The sequence below is a fragment of the Chiroxiphia lanceolata genome, chromosome 3 (assembly GCF_009829145.1).
Source record: "Chiroxiphia lanceolata isolate bChiLan1 chromosome 3, bChiLan1.pri, whole genome shotgun sequence".
Classification (NCBI taxonomy): Eukaryota; Metazoa; Chordata; class Aves; order Passeriformes; family Pipridae; genus Chiroxiphia; species Chiroxiphia lanceolata.
In genome coordinates, this window is record NC_045639.1 from 21,751,486 (window position 1) to 21,767,478 (window position 15,993).

Sequence of the window (15,993 nt, forward strand, 5' to 3'; positions counted from 1 at the left end):
GGCAGCACACCACCTTGAGGCACACATGCAAAAGTCAGTATTTATTGTCTTAAAAAAATCATCCTTACACCTGGACCAACGTGAGGAGAACGGGACAGAAATCAAATAATTTAAACCCTAGTTTTGATGTGTGCTACCCTCTTTTGCAACTTTCTACTCAGTACAGGTAATCTGTTTTCTGTTATCAAGTCAGAGCACAGTGCCTCTATGATGCATCTTATCATCTCATTCTGACACCTGATATTTCTTCCAGATTGTTACTCAAAGCTCCCTATCTACATGTGGTCAAGTACAATTCAAGTTTAAATCTTAAATGGTGTCACTTCTTAATGCCTCAGTGTAGCACATGTAAAATGCAGATAATTACTTACTTCATTAAGGTGTGGTGTTTGTAAAATGTTCGAGAGTCTCAGATGAAAAGGATTGCTTCAAAATGTAATTATAATATTATGCCAGAGGTAAGGCATAGGCCTGTGATTCCATGTATAGTATTTAAATACAATTACTTATCTATCAAAATCAAGAATCTGTGCTATTTCTCCCTCTCTCAGCTCCCGATCCTTTTCCCATTAATAATCTGAATAATCCTGACTCCAATGGATCTGCTCACTTACTCCTTCAGTAAGGTGTACAAGTAACAAACAGTAACAGCAACACATAAATTGTATCAATTCTCATTTAGCACTATTTTTCATAATTTTACATGTTTGTAAGAGTCCTTAAGTTCTAGTGTCACAGATGTTTTAGAGGGATACCTCCCTTTGACATTTCCGTAGATGCCCACTGGTACCAGAGGTATTTGTATACACTTTCTGGAATGTGGATTATTTTTGGAATGTGGATAATTTTAAATAAATGTAAATTAAGGCAAAAAAAATTTTGCAAATTGCCCATCAGCTATGATGCAAAAGAGCATAATTTCTAATATTCACATTGTTCTTAAATCTACTTGATTTGGTGTGTTATGTTCAACACCTGTTGGTAGCTGCAACCTTCCTGTCAGTACTCCTACAGGATGGTGTGTTTCCCGCTCCTCTCTTTTACAGCAGGCATCAGATGGACTTTCTCACATCAGCCAAGCACCAAGTATCCCGGGCATTTCATGCAGTTACCAACTGACACGTTTCAAGTCAACTTCAGTTTTTCTCCTGCTTTCCAGCAAAGCGCAGGCATGACGGCAGCACCATGGGTGTTTTTCCATCACGACTGTTTTGCCCTCTGTGCAGCCAGAAAAGCAGGGATAACCACCCGTCTAGAAGAGAGAGTCACACAGTAAGAAGGACACCGAAAGGGGTGAAATGGGAAGAGGAGAAGCAAAGACAGGGAGGGATGGAGAGAAACGATGCTGTCGCGCAAGGCTGTAGGAGATGAAACGGGATTATGGAAGGGCAGAAGAGAGGCCACAGAGAAGCAGGGCGGCCCCGCGCCTTTCATACAGGAGGTCTGGAAGGAGGATCTCAGGAGATTCCAGGCCCACGCGTGCAGAGCCCGCCTCAGGTCCCTGCGTGTCCCTTCCCACCCCGGTCTGTCTGGGGGTGCTCCCGCTCCCGCTCGGGCCGGGACGACACGTGCCCGGAGCTCCACGGCGGGTCCCGGCAGGAGGGCGGGGAAGGGGCCGGGAAAGGGGCCGGCTCCCCCCACCGGCGGGGAGGCGGGAAGGGCCGGCACCCCGCACCTGGCAGCTCTGCCCTCCTCGGGAGGGCTGCCGCCGGCACCCGCTCGGATTGGCAGGAGCCTGCGCCCTCCTCTTCCTCCCTCCTTTTCCCTCCTCCGCGGGGTGGGTTTCAGCCCTCCTCCTTCCTTGGGGAGGGGGGAAGAGTTTAAAAAAAAAAAAAAAAAAGAAAGAAAAAAAATAAGAAGGAGAAAGAGAAAAGAAATCCCAAGTTGCGTCTCCGACGTCTCCGGGCCCCGCGGCCGCAGCGGCCGCCCCACATTCCTGGCATTCCTGGGCCGTGACTCCCCGCGCCGCCCCGGCCCCAGCCCGGCCCCGGCCCCGCCGCCTCCGGCTCGCCTGCCCGCCAGCCCCGCTCGCCCCCGCGGGAGACCAGTCCCCTCCTCCTGCCCTGCCTCCCTCCTTCCCGCACCCCGCGGGCGGCAGCAGGAGCTCAGGGCGCCCCGGCCCTCCGCGCCGCCACCGGCGGCCGCAGCTCCGGCCGCCCCGCACAAGTTCCCCGAGGTGGCCGGGCCGGGGCGGCGGGAGCCGGACTGGTCTCCCTCCCCAGCGCCCGCGTCGGGTCCCGCCGGCAGCCTCTGCCTTCCGGGCCGGGACAGCCGCCTCCCGCGGGAGGCACAAAGCCGGAGCCGCCGCTGCCCGGGCGGCCGCCAGCAGGTAAGGAGCCGCCGAGTTCGCTCCCGCTCGGGCGCGTCCCCGCGCCCACTTTAAAACAGCCCGAGCTGCGCCTTGTACTCGGCGTGTGCGATCGGCACGGCCGGCGTGGGGCTCGTTAAGCGCTGCAGGGAGCTATTGCAGCTCCGCCGAGTGTGCACTGCTGTCCGCAAACTACGAAAATAGCTAAGCTTGGGTTGCAAGTACCAGCCGGTGACTTGCGATAAAGCGAGCCTCGGACTGTCCGTCCAGCCCGTGAATTTAATCTGTTAGACACCCAGATAATACGGCGTTTGTACACTCGAGAGATATTTGTAAATAGCGAGGAACGGGCAGGGCTCCGTGCTGGGCTGCCCGTATTTACATCGCGGCATGCCCGTGTTTGCCTTCCCCCTGCCCGGGGGTTTACCTTGCTCTTTGTTAGTTACAGTCAAGCCTAAACTGGCCGTTCGTCTTCAGCAAGTATGTAACTCTGACGAGTTCTGCAGAAAAGATCGCGGCGAGGCAGGGAAGAGTGACATCTGCTCTCATTTCTGATGTGGCGAAGTGGATGGATTGTTAAGATCTCAAACTAGCTCACTTTATTGGGGTGTATTTGGGACAAGCGTTACGTAATGTATGTGTGGTATGTGGATATGATGCTTGCTGGAGCTTTCCTATCGGGAATGTTTTATCTCTGATTTACATGAAATAATCATATGTTTCCATTAGAAGCAACTCTTTGGCTGTTTGTAACTTTAAAAAGGTGGGACCAAACCGCGACCGGTAAAAGGCTCAGATTCAATATGTTTTTGCCCAAAAAGTTTTCTGGTATCTTTGGCATGTAGCCTGAAAGCATAGCTGAAAGAAATGTTTTTACCAGAAGCCAGTTCTTTTTTCTTTAAACTTTATGCTGATAATTGCAATAGGGTTTGGTTATTCTGAAAGCACTGTTACATGCTGCAGTTTTTCAGAGTTTGGAAAAATATACATATAAAATGGCTCACCCCAAATCACAAGTCACCACCTGCCAACCTCCATATTATGAGATGAAATAGTCAGGTCTTTTGGGGGAGAGATGTAAGGAGAGGCAGTCCCAGCAGGGACTGCTCTGTGGTTATCTAGCTGAGAACGTCCTATCAAATATGAGTGACAAAATACAGATTAAGCAGCTTTTGGTCTTGCCCTCTGGGGAGTTTGTAGCTGACATCTAGTACTTGTTACATGGTGTAAAATAGAGGATGTGTTGATATTATAGTAATGTAAATAAGTTGTAGGCCCTCTTCTGTTATTGGCAGTACTTGAACTCTTTTTGGTGTCTTTAGAAGACTGTGCCAGAGTTGCTTACAGGCAGAGGGCACTTGTGTGTATCTCACGGGTCATGATACAAAAGTTGGGAGCTTTGCAAACTTGCTGTGTTGAAGCACAGTTCATCAGTGAAAAGGTAATCCCTAAAATCTGTCACCGAGCTTGTGGCCATCAATTCTGCAACTGCATTTGTGTGCGAGAAGCTTGAAAGCATGACTGTCTCAATGCATCCTGAGAGAATCTAGTGGTTCAGATCAAGGCCAGAACAAGGGCTGCTGCTAGACTCATCTCTATACTGAGCAACTGAGCTTTTATGTGTATGTACATGTTTTACACGTGCCTTTTAAATGTTTCTGGAAGAGCAGCAGAAGTAGCTTTGGTGCAGTGTTGTTCATGAGGGTTAATTAGCAACTAGTGTTAGCACTAGATTTTTCTCCTGGTCATTCTTGTCCAGCAGAAGCCTGTGAGTCAGTTATTGTAACTTAGGTATGTAATGGCTTTCTATGAAATACATGCACTGTTGTGCATTTAGCAAATTGTTTTGGCTGCCAGTGGCTCCTGCAATAATGGATAAAGTGTGTATATATATATATATATATATGTACACACACATATGTGTATATAGTTGTGTACATAGTTCTGGTGACTCTGTGGCTTCCTTTTTCTGTGTTTATTTGGTACTGCTTCAGCCAAAGTACTGCTCTTCGTTCTGTTTCTCTTCATATCCAGTGAGGCTGTGTTTGATTAAATGTCATTTAAGGAGCTTGTTTTAATCGGGATTTAAATTTACTGTAGATATATGCAGTGTGAGAAGTGTACTTGAATTCCAGCTCCTCAGCTGGAAGCAAGTCCTTCTCTGTTGCAAGGGTTTGTCAGCTCAGGAGGGTTTATAAACTGCTGGTAGTATACAATAGGTAAAAAGTTTTCAGCAGGCAGTGCTGCTCAGTACCGTATAGGTCCTAGTCCTGCAAAGACACCCCCCCCACACGCGTGTTTAAACTCACGTTCATGAATAGTGCTTTTGAAACCATGGCATTTCTTTTATATACATAATAATAAACATATATACAAGTCTTTGCAGGAACCAGGCTATAACACTTAGTATGCAATATATTTGTGCGTGTGTATCCAGCTCAATTACAGAAGATTTCAATAAAGGCTTAATTTTTATGCTGAGCAGATGCCATAAAAGTATTTTTTTATGTCTAAATCCACTGCAAAGTACAGCATGCCTTGGCCTATTATACTTCGTGGAGTTCCATTGGAACAGATCCTAATCTTTGAAAACAAACCATTACCGTGTAGATGTTCTTACTGTAAGGAGAGAGTATGCCTGTGCACAAGATTCTCTGAAGTTTTATGTGAAAATGTCTGGTTCCATTTTTAAAATCTACTGGTTTTCTATTCAGAGACTCTGTGAAACCTGGTACTTCCACCTATAGAACACTTAAAACAGGTATATTAAAAAGTAATAATTAAAGATTAGTTCCTAAAGGAAATAAGGTAGACCTGAGCTGAAGCCCATCTTTGTGATAAAAGTATGATTTTGATTCCACTGGCTAACCCCTATATTTCTGTGCCTAGTACAGGGGACCTCAAGACTCAGTGGACACGTGGAGCTTCCTCTCCATGTCCAGAGCAAGTGTAGCCTGTCCCGTCAGGTGCCCATCTTCTGCTTAAAGCCTTTTGGTTTGCAGTGCGTGGGGAGCTGAGGAGGTGATCTATGAGAAGACATGTCACAAGCTCTGAAGCAATAGGGTTCCTCACAAATGTGGGGCAGTCCATGACTCTTCCCCTTTCCTCTGGGCTGTAGGAGGGAATGAGGAGAACTCTGGAGTGTGGAAGGAATTAAGACACTAGACTACGGTGCAGCACAAAGTATGTAAAAATAACATGCATGTATGTTTTTAAAATGTATTTCCCAACCTATCATATCTGCCCTAATAAGCAGTTGTACATGTTATAGTCAACTATATGTAAGCACCTTCTGAGAATACCTAAGGGACTATAAACTTAGCCCTAATTAAGCATAAATTTAGCCAACATTAAGAAGATTTTCTGACCAAAGGATTTTTCTGGAGGGTGTTGGGTGTATAACATGTTGGATGGGTGATGGCCTGGGAAGAAGAGAACACTGACCCCTCTGATGTCCTGCAGCTATTGTGACATTCTTATTTTCTGCTTATGTGAAGAATTTAGGTACCGAGCTTTGCTCAACATCAAGCATGTCTTTTGGAAACTGAAACTCTCCTTTCTAATTCTCAATCAGTGTACCTGTCCTTATGACTAAGAATGCTTTTTTTTGTCAGTAACAATGTAAACTTTAAATTACCATGTGATGTAGAAACAACTCTGAAAAGAGGGTGGTGAACATATATGTTGGTGATCTAATAAACTAGATGAATGATGGTGTGCCAAAACTTGCTAATGATGCAAAAGTATTTGGATTAGGCAAGATTGAAGAAGACTGAGAAATTGTAAAGGGAATCCAAGAAAGCTGGGTAAAAGGGAAGCGTAGCAGATGATGTTGATAAATTCAAGAATATGCATGTTAGAGGGAATAATCAAATTACTTGTTCATGTTACTGGACTGTAAATTACCTATATTTATTAAGGTGGGGAGGAAGATTTCACCAGTGTTTTATTTAAACTTGTGCACCTTCTCAATGCTTAGCGTTGAGCAGAAGAAAAATGCCACAGTTGTTTTGCAATGTGTTAATGACACAAAGGATATTATTAAACTGGTGCTCAAATTCACCTGGAATAATCAATTTGTGATCTCCTATCAAAGAAGAGAGATTGAAAAATATTCATATGAAGTAGAACAGAAAATTTTAGCATAGCTCTGTTTCAAGGCGGTCTGTTAGAGGAGGTAGGATGGACATGTGCAAAATAATGCTTGGCCATTACCCTTTTATGCATACTTGTCACAAGGAGTAGTTTGAAAGACAATGTGTATAATACCTCTAAATCACCATTTTTGGTGTATACCATCAAAGGCTATCATATAAATCAAGAGCCTGGTAGGATGAACAAGGTAAATGAACTGTTCTAGAGATGGGAGGAACAGTCACAGCTACAGCTGAAGGCATGCTAACTGTACTGCTCTAGGGCATAAATCAACCCTATCTGACAAGGATTAAGAAATTTCTCTTAGGACAGATTATGCTATAAGTGCCTGCTATGATATTTCATGTGTTTTTTTTACAGGGTAAGCTGGTGCTAGAAACAGGATGTCGGGCTGATTATTTGACCCACTACAGTAATTTAGTTCCTGTATTGAAATGTGAATTATGCTGATTTTTATTATATATTAATGCAGATGGAATTGAAAGATTTATTTCTTTAAATATGTTCAGATTTCATGGAAAATACATGTTGGACTTTAAGTCTTTAACATGTTAAAGTTTGATGTTTTAATTTATTGAAGCATGCTATACTGTGGCCTGGACTGGCATAGAGAAGAACAGAAATGATGGTTAGACTTCATTTAAAAGGCAGATAGCATTGGTATCTGTTATTAATCAATTTGGTTATGATGATCAGTGATTTCTATTACGTGTTCTAATGGACAAAGTTTGTAGTTTGGGTAGTTAATATAAATATTTTTGATTTCTGTAGCAAAATGATGATAGTTGTGTCTGGGAGAAACACAAGGACCAGTTTCTAGAGGTAACTAGATCTTCTGCAGCTTAGTGAATCTTTAAAAGAAAATATTGTCAAAGTAATAGTGTACCAACACCATGAAATTCTTGTACATCTATAGGCTGCAAATGCCAGTCTGTTGCAAAAGAATAAGTGTGGGAAAAAAATTGATTTAGTAGCAGGCATCATGACTGATCTAATAATCAACACCTGATGTTAACAGACTACTGTATAACATAGTTAAGAGTTGTCTGTAGAAGTTTCAGGAAACTATGCTATAGCTTAAAGAATAAAAAGCCAGGACTTGTGCAACTTTTAGGTGGTCGAACCAGCCAGAATGGGCTGTCTTACAGGCTTCCTGGCAGCTATCTGCCAAATAAAATGTGGACTGATTTTCTGACTTCTCTGTTGAAAAGGCTGAAGCTGTTGTGAAGGCAGCCTAGCACTGCTTTTCGAATTTAGAAGATAAGGTTTATGGAAAGGCCTTCCTTTGTAAAGATGCATAAAAGTGATGTCTTCTCTTGTGACTCCTTTGAATTTTTGACTTGATTCGAAGCATATCTCTGTGAAGGACAGAAGGTAGAGCCTTAGCCCAGGAGAAGTTGGCAGTGTAGAAGTGAGAGGTTACCAGTAGTTGTTTTAACTTGTGTTTGTGAAATTCTTTCTTGTTTTTACAACTGAGAAAATAGTTTGCATTCCTAAGGTTTTTGAGATTAGCTCTTATCATGGAACTCCCTCTTTTTAGAGGAGGCATTCACTACCTTGTAGATAAAATGCCTTTAGCTTTTTATTGATGATGACAATTAAGCTAGGTTTTTGGACAAGCCTGGGCAAAATCAAGGGACTTTGCCAATCAGAGACTGAACTAGTAGAAGCCAGATCCTATTTTTGATGTCTATTGCTAAATGCCATTTTGATTTGGACTCCTTCCTGCAGGACTTTCATTTGTTCTTTCAGTGCAAAATGTATCATGTTGGTAGTGGAAACTCTGCATTTTCTGGGAATGTGATATGCAGTGCTTATCTCAGGTGAGTGAGACAATGTGTAAAGGAATTTCTACATAAAACTTTGTGCCTGTTGTTTACCAGGACAGAGTGAGAGGAGAAGGAAAAACAATGTAGTCAGTGGCCTAATTCATCTTGTGCTGAGGTGGAGTGAAACTTCTGATGCCTTCAGAGGGAGCAGGCCTTGAAAGTCCTACCTCAAAAATAGAAAAGACGGGTTTTGGAGGAAATCTGACTTCTCCCTTAAGAGCTTTCGAAAATGTTCAATGTGAGTAGACCTGCCTCAGGAGGAAGAACCCTGATGAGCTTTTAAAGTGATAGGAATTTATTTAAAAGGCCCTGGAAAACAGGCATCTGGAATAATAGTAATTTTTTTTTTGATGGCGTTGGTATTTTGTTGTTGTTGTTGTTTTGTGTGGTTGTTTTTTTTTCCCTTGTTTGGCATACTTTAAGAGCTACTTGAGTAGGATTGATGTCTATTTACATTCTTCATAATGTTGTTAAGATTCAGTCTGTTTAGGAAGATGCTTTGGTCAGCTTACCAGCTAAAGAAGTTGGCTGCCAGCTGAAGGGGATGGCTGATGCAGTCTGCTGAGGGTAGGCAGAAATACTGACAAGAGCTTCAGAGCTCTGGCAGGTTCAGAATGGAGAGTGGACAGGGCAAGTTTCTGCTTGTGAATAAGACAACTCATGTAGATGTATTTGAGTAAAGGTCCTGTGATTCCATCCACCTTTGCCAAGACTGTTGTTGTGGGAATCTCTGTGACAGCAGAGAAAGCTAAATCACAGTATTGATATTCATGTGCTGCTGCTTCCCACTTTGTTGTGGTTGGTTTTGAGAATAGAGAAAGGCAATGATGGGTCTTTTTTTGCAAGTTCTCTTCCATGTGTCCATGTCCCCCTTCATAGCTTGGTGCCTCAAAATGCATTTGTGCATAGTTGGAAATCTTGTTTATAAAACAAAACTAAAATATTGCAGGAGAGCATTATTGAGATGGGTTAGCATTGAACATCCAAATGGTAAGTATGTTCAATGCTAGCTATTTCACTTCCATTTTTTAATTATCTTTATTTCTGGCAAGCAAGAAATAAAAGCTGCCATTTAAAGATGAAATTTATTTTTAGTTTTTACATATTCTAGGGCTTTTGCTATGTATTTGGGTGTTTCATACTACCTAATGTTATGTAGGGAGAAGTATTTTTATAAATACAATGCTGTATATGGATAGGTTTCAATTTATAAGTAATGTTTTTTAATTCCTTTCTGTGTTGTAGAATGTACTGGGATCTTTACAAATAGCAAAAGACAAAACCTTTAAACCTTGTCTAACAATGTTAGGTGTTTCTTCTAATGTACAAATGGGTTTATTCAGAGAGACTGATGTAGTCTTACAGTTTTCCTAGAACCTGACTTAGGTATGAAGACTGTGACCCCTGCAGTAATTGATTTGTCAAAACATCTCACAAGAGGTGGGTGCACTTTGGAGACAATTAGTCATTTTGTCCTATTAGTCAGTAATGTCAACTTTGGTTGATGTTATATAAGGTTTCTTTCCTAGTTCTGTATTTTCATCTTGGGTTACAGGAGAAGTTTGTTAACATGTAGCTTAACTTTCATGTTCACTCTATGTGTTCAGTGTCCTTGACACTAGCTGTCTGCATAGAGTTGTGAAATGTTACACTTCCTTTCCCCCCACCCAACAATACAGTAAAATGGTCAGGACTGGCCAGACTGTGAGCTTGTGATAATGCAATAAGTGCCATCCATGTAAATCTGTCAATGCGAGGGCCATTCAGCTAACTTCAGATAATGCTGTCCACTGTTACATGCTACTTAATTTTGCTTTCTCTGCTCTCTTTAGTAGTGTGGATTTATAAAGTAATTTATTTTTTCACTTGGGATGGAATCAAAGCAAATGCATTTGTCAGTGTCTTCATGTTGCATGTTTCAATCAAAGAGAGCGGCAGGACAATGACAGGGAAGGATATCCTCCGTTATTCCAATGTTTTCAGAGATGAAAAAACAGACTTGTGCATGTTTATCTTAAAAAGGCTTTTTGCCACAACCTGAGAGCACTGTGGCCACAGTTTTGAAAGTAGAACATGTTAGTTATTTTGAGTGTCTTTTACAGCAGCTATGTTATGTGAAAGAAAATAAAATAACATTTAAGACTTACATGTTGAAAAAGACCCTTTGGTAATACAGTTAATAAAATAATTCTATAGGATTAAGGAAGACAATAGATTGTTTATTAGGAAAAACTTCATAATAATAAGCTCTATGATTTATTGTATTAATCTCTCAGGAATAGCACTGTTGTGAGAATCATATTAAAATAATACTAGACAGTCCCCTAGAGCATTCACTGAAGGGTCTAAGTCTCTGTCAGAAAAGTAGACAAAGTTCTGGTTTTGTAATCAGATAGGTCTCATTCTTTATTTTCTCTTGTTGTTCAGTTTTTGAAATTAAAAGCATGTGATATTAGCTCCAGTAACTGGTATTTTTCCGCAGCTCCATTAAGGATGAAGATGAGCTGGGGTTACTGAACTCGGGAAAAAGTCAAGGATTTTCTAATTGTTTTGTGGTTGGGTTTTTTTGGCTTAGACATTTAAACCCATATTTTTTTTTAGCAAAGGATCTGGTAAAACAGTAGTATAAAACCAGTCCAGAGATCTTGAAGTACATAGTTTTGGCAGTATAGTGTTTTGGGGCATTCATGAACAGTGATCTCCTTTTGAATATGTATTTTATACCTTCATACCTGTACTTTGGTACACACTTCATTTGCTTTATCCTGAGGCATTTGACAGGCCATATCTTCATTCAGCCATGTATGTTCCTGCCCCGCCTATGGCTGCCTTGAGGCGTATGCCCGAGATCATTTCATGTTGGCCACGCTGGGTGCTTTGTGTGTCAAGTTCCATCAGGCATCATTAGACCTGCTTTCTACAGCGTGCTCTAAGCAAGGTGCTAAATGCATCCTGTGGAGAAACAGTGTGGATAGGAACCCTCTGGGTGATGACTTAAATGTAGATTTCCTCCACTGCTATCTCGGTGAAGTTATTTTACTGGCATGTGTGATGATCTTTGTGTACAGGGGTCAAACATAAAAGAATTTGATAACTGTAACAAACTGGTAGTGCTAGGTATCAAGTGCTAACTGCAGTGGAAGGGACTGTGCACCAAACAGTACAGAATCTGTCCTGGATGATGATGACAGGGACGGGTGTTTTACCAAGTCGTTGTGCAGTAATTCCTCTAACTGTTAGGAAAAGAGATTGAGGAGAGCTTGAAATGTTGTGGGGGTTTTGTAGCTTTTTGTTTTAAACCACAATGTATATCTCATCCCCATAATGGTAAAGAAATATAGGAAAGGTAAATGAAGTTTATAAAATATCAAAGGTATATGGCTTTTAAGAGTAGTTCTGTCAGCTGATGAAAACCATTAATCCGTAGTCTCCCAAATGTGATGTTCTTTACTACAGGCTATGTGCTGTCTATCACCACAACTACTGTGGCATTGTGCATAGGATAAGTGATGTCTAGACATGGCTGTAACCTTTACCTCTGCAGTTTATATCTCTCAGGAATTAGAAACATCAGACAATGAAAGGTTCTGTTTGGTTTTATGAGACTTTGAAATACTGCAGTCAATTATTTTATTGTAGTATTTGTCTGTATATGCCTTTAAGGACTATGTATCAAATCTTTCATATTATATTTTCTGTAATTTGTATAGTTTCATATCTTCTTGACTTAAGAAATATGGCAATGAATGGTGGTTCTGATGATCTGGTGGAATTGTAAGCAGAAGATGTTTTTGAATATGTGGAAGCAGTTTGTGTGCTAAGTTTGTTCAAACAGAGATGCATTAGCTCATGAACAGTGAGAACTTTACAAGGACAAACTGGAAGGTCAGAGGAAATTAAAAACAAAAGAATACCCGATTGCCGCGTCTGCTGAGACTGAGCACTGATTACACTATCCTTGTCCTACCGGGATCATGATGATGACAACTGTCTCATGTCCTTTGACCAGATAGAATCAAAGAATATCCTGAGTTGGAAGAGACCCACAAGGATCACAGAGTCAAACTCCTAGCCCTGCACAGGATGACCCCCAAAATTGCACCATGTCCCTGAGAATGTTGTTCAAACACTCCTTGAACTCTGTCAGTCACGGTGGATTACAAGGCAATGGTAATTGAGACTGCTAGGTTAAATTCAGCCCTCTTTCTGGAGATGGTTACAGAGCGGCATAATTAGACAAAAGGGGCTTAGAGTCCTTGTGCAAGAGAAGCCACTGTAATACACATGGATTCTAAGATATGAAAGGTTAAGTGCTGCAGTTGGGTACATACTGGCATTGTAACACACTTCGCATCATTATGTGACATGCTAGGAGAGCGGAAAATTACAACTCAGTTATTCAAAGCAGTAGTAAATCTAGTTAATACCTCATAGTTCTGACACATCTGTCAATGTGGTATCCTAATTATTTGCCTTGGCACCGTAAGCTCCAAGCAGGAAGTCCAGCTTGTGAGCACTGCATCCCAAAGCCTGCGGTGAATGTTTAGCAGCCCCGCTGGCACCAGCATAACTGGCAGCCCTGCTTACCAAACCAGTGTTCATGTGAACAGAACATCAGTTTGTAACAGGAAATTGCATTTCCAAAGGTGAGTGTGTGAAAGGGGTCAGTAACTCTTGACAGTTTGTTGCAAAGTTCTGTTGGAAGATTACTACTTGCACAGTCAGGTGCTGTGATTTTATTTTAAAACAAAGGTGTAGTGGTAAGACCGATTGTGTTTAACCCAGGTTGCTTTAGCACACTTTTTAGCTGGGTCTGGGAATAAGTAAACATCTAAAGTAATCTCTGGTTTTGTCATCTATTTGGTAGTGTGCTTGCTTCCTGTATTACAAAAGTTATCATTAGATTAGCTGTGTTTAAGCTTCCTGTCTCACCAGGGTTTTTTCCATTATTTTTACAATCTCTTTCAGAAGGTACCGATATCATGTTTCTGTAATAAAGGTTTCACTTAAATTATGTGTCAGGGTTTTTTCTTGTTGTGTTTTTTAATTTTTTCTCTTCATTTCCCTTACTTTGTCTGAAATACCTTTTCAACTCTGATACTTTCCCAGATTTTATTTTAATGGCATATGCTATTGAAATAACATGTAGGCCAGGAAAGCATAATACTACTTCTGTCTGCAATTGGTGTGCTTTAATAAATTGTATAAAAAGGTCAACAACCTGCTTAGCTGTATCACTCCTTTTTCTTGCTATGTGAAGTACCCCAGGCTTTTAAATTAACTTCTAAGTGTGGTGTGTGTGCTGTAGGACCTCACTGTGCCAGAGACTGATGACTCCAGTTTGTATGAATCAAAAGAGGTCCTTAGTGTATGGCATCATGTTGTGAGTAGTTTAATTGCTTGCTTTCAGTTTGTGTGTTAGGAAGACGGGTAGACTCACCTGTGTGATAGCTCAGGTTGGACAATAAAAATGGTGTGAACTTTGTTGTTTGCCTGCTCAAACTAAGCATTACACTACTTGCCTTGGCCTCTTATGGGGAAAGTGCTGTTTAGTAGGTGGCCCTGCAACAGTGAACTCGGGCTGAGAAAATAAATAACTAAGACGCACAGCGTCATGTTTGGTTCATCTAGGGTAGAAATTCAATACATAAGTCTGGAAATACCTAACTTTTAGTATATTCTCTTACCATTAAGCACGGAACCTGTGAGCACTGAAAATAACTCACTTTCTAGATTTCACATGTGCTCAGTTAGTTATCAGAGCAAGAGGTAAATCTAGACTTGAGGTTTTAAAATAAAAAGTGGAGCTGAATTTTCAGAACAGTGAGGTAGAACTTCTCCAGGACAATCCCACCTTAGTTAGACCATGGAAAAATGTTTTGCCCTTACTGCATACCCTGCTCTGTGTCCCTTGTGGTTAAACCTCATTTCCCACTAACAGATGTTGCTTGCTAGGGTGTGTGTTTGCCTATAATGTTGGTGACATGGCACCTTTTAATGGAAGTGAAGACTAAATGTGAAGGGCTTTAGGCCTTTAGGTTTTACCCTTCTCATTAAACTTTTCTTGGCTTTGCAAATGCAGCTGCTGTCTTGCCAATTGATGTTTCTTTGTGGATTTCACATTAATTCTTGTGTTATTGCCATAGAATATACCTTAGCTCACTTTGTGTTCTTTTACCTTCAAATGTAATACTGAATTTGGGAGTTATCAGGATAATATTCAGATTTGGGGTTTTTTATATTTTATTTTTGGGGATGCTAACTAGTTTCTTGATTCATTGCATGCCAATTGTTACCAAAAATGCTACATGACCGTTTTTTAATGTGTTCATTGATTTATTTATTGTATCATCTAGGCTTTTTCTAAATATGCACCTGTGGTAGAGTTGAATGGGAGGGTTTTCCCCAGTTTGATGCCAGCATTCACGTTAATCCACTAACTCAAGTCTGTTTTTCTAAGCTTGGCAATGGTGCTGTGGTATAAAAATCTTGATCTTGCTTCATAATGACACTTCTCCTTTGTAGTTACTATCTGCATTTAATTTATTTGCTTCTAAAAGCTACATATTATTTTAGTAAGTGACATGTTTATATTTTGAATTTTTAGCCTATGACCGCAGTAATGAGTAGTCCCTTCCTTTCCCTTAAAAGATGGTTTCAGGCTCATTCTAATTGATGGCTTTCACTCACTTGCTGGTGTTGTGCTCTTCATTTGAGCGTCATTGTCTTGATGGTAATTAAACAAAAGTCCAATTAAGTCTCACGCTATACTGGGAAGCAGCTTGCCAGAATTTGACAGTAGAACAAAGGACATTTCATTGACCAATTTCTTCAGAGGAAAATGTCTCAGTGGAGGTCTGTAAAGCAACACATGTGATTTTAGGCACTTACCAGCTATCATTTTAAAATTATTTTAAATCTGTGGCTGAGCCTTCTGCTCTGCTCCAAAGATGTGACTCAGAATGCAACTTGTGCTGGAGAGCTAATTTCCATCCACCGCCAACATGAAAGCCCTCTTGAAACATCATATTTACAAAGCAGGCGAAGTGAGAGCAAGTAATTTCAGCCCCTTGGAATATTTCAACACAGGGCTTATGATAAAAAGATTAAAAATTTTCTATTTTATCCAAAATAAAAGCCTATAAGTCCCACTTAACTGAAAGCATTTTAGTTATTGCTCTCAATATTTTTGTTTCGAAAGCTGCAAATTGGAAGAGTAACTGTAGAACTGGAAAAAAGAAGAATGAATTAGAACAATGTTTTTTCCAAAGTGAGCCTTGCGTGGCTGTTGGCATTCATTCTGATGAATAAAGTGGTTTGAGAAAGGAGAAGGAACACACAAGTTGAAGAGAAAAATGACCCAGAAGAGCCTGCTTCAGCAGAACGCTTTAGGATAGTTACAGGATCACTGCCTTATTTCAGGAAAATTTGTAAAATATATGAAAAGAGAATTTCAGTTGGGTCTCCAGCTTTCTCTCTCTTTTACCATTAACTTTTTTATTTGAGTGCCACTGCTCTGTATATCAAGATCAAGACAATAATTGTCAACAGATCCAAGTACGTGTGTACATTATTATGTTTAATTTCCACTGAGCCATAAACACTCTTTGTCCTTTGCCTTTTACTAGCTATTGGCTTGGCTATTCCTTGTAGACAGGAAAGCTGTGTTTAATGCTTTGTAAAGTGGCCATCAGTTCCTTG

The 15,993-nt window shown here is 41.0% G+C and overlaps 1 protein-coding gene across 1 annotated transcript in view; it reads left to right on the plus strand.

The window, feature by feature from the left end:
* Positions 1 to 2,247: 2,247 nt before the first annotated feature.
* Positions 2,248 to 15,993, plus strand: part of PTPN14 (protein tyrosine phosphatase non-receptor type 14) — a 110,976-nt gene continuing 97,230 nt past the window's right edge. The window contains exon 1 of the mRNA XM_032682132.1: positions 2,248 to 2,329. The gene's annotated coding sequence lies outside the window, so the exon portion shown is untranslated. The remainder of the gene's footprint in view (positions 2,330 to 15,993) is intronic.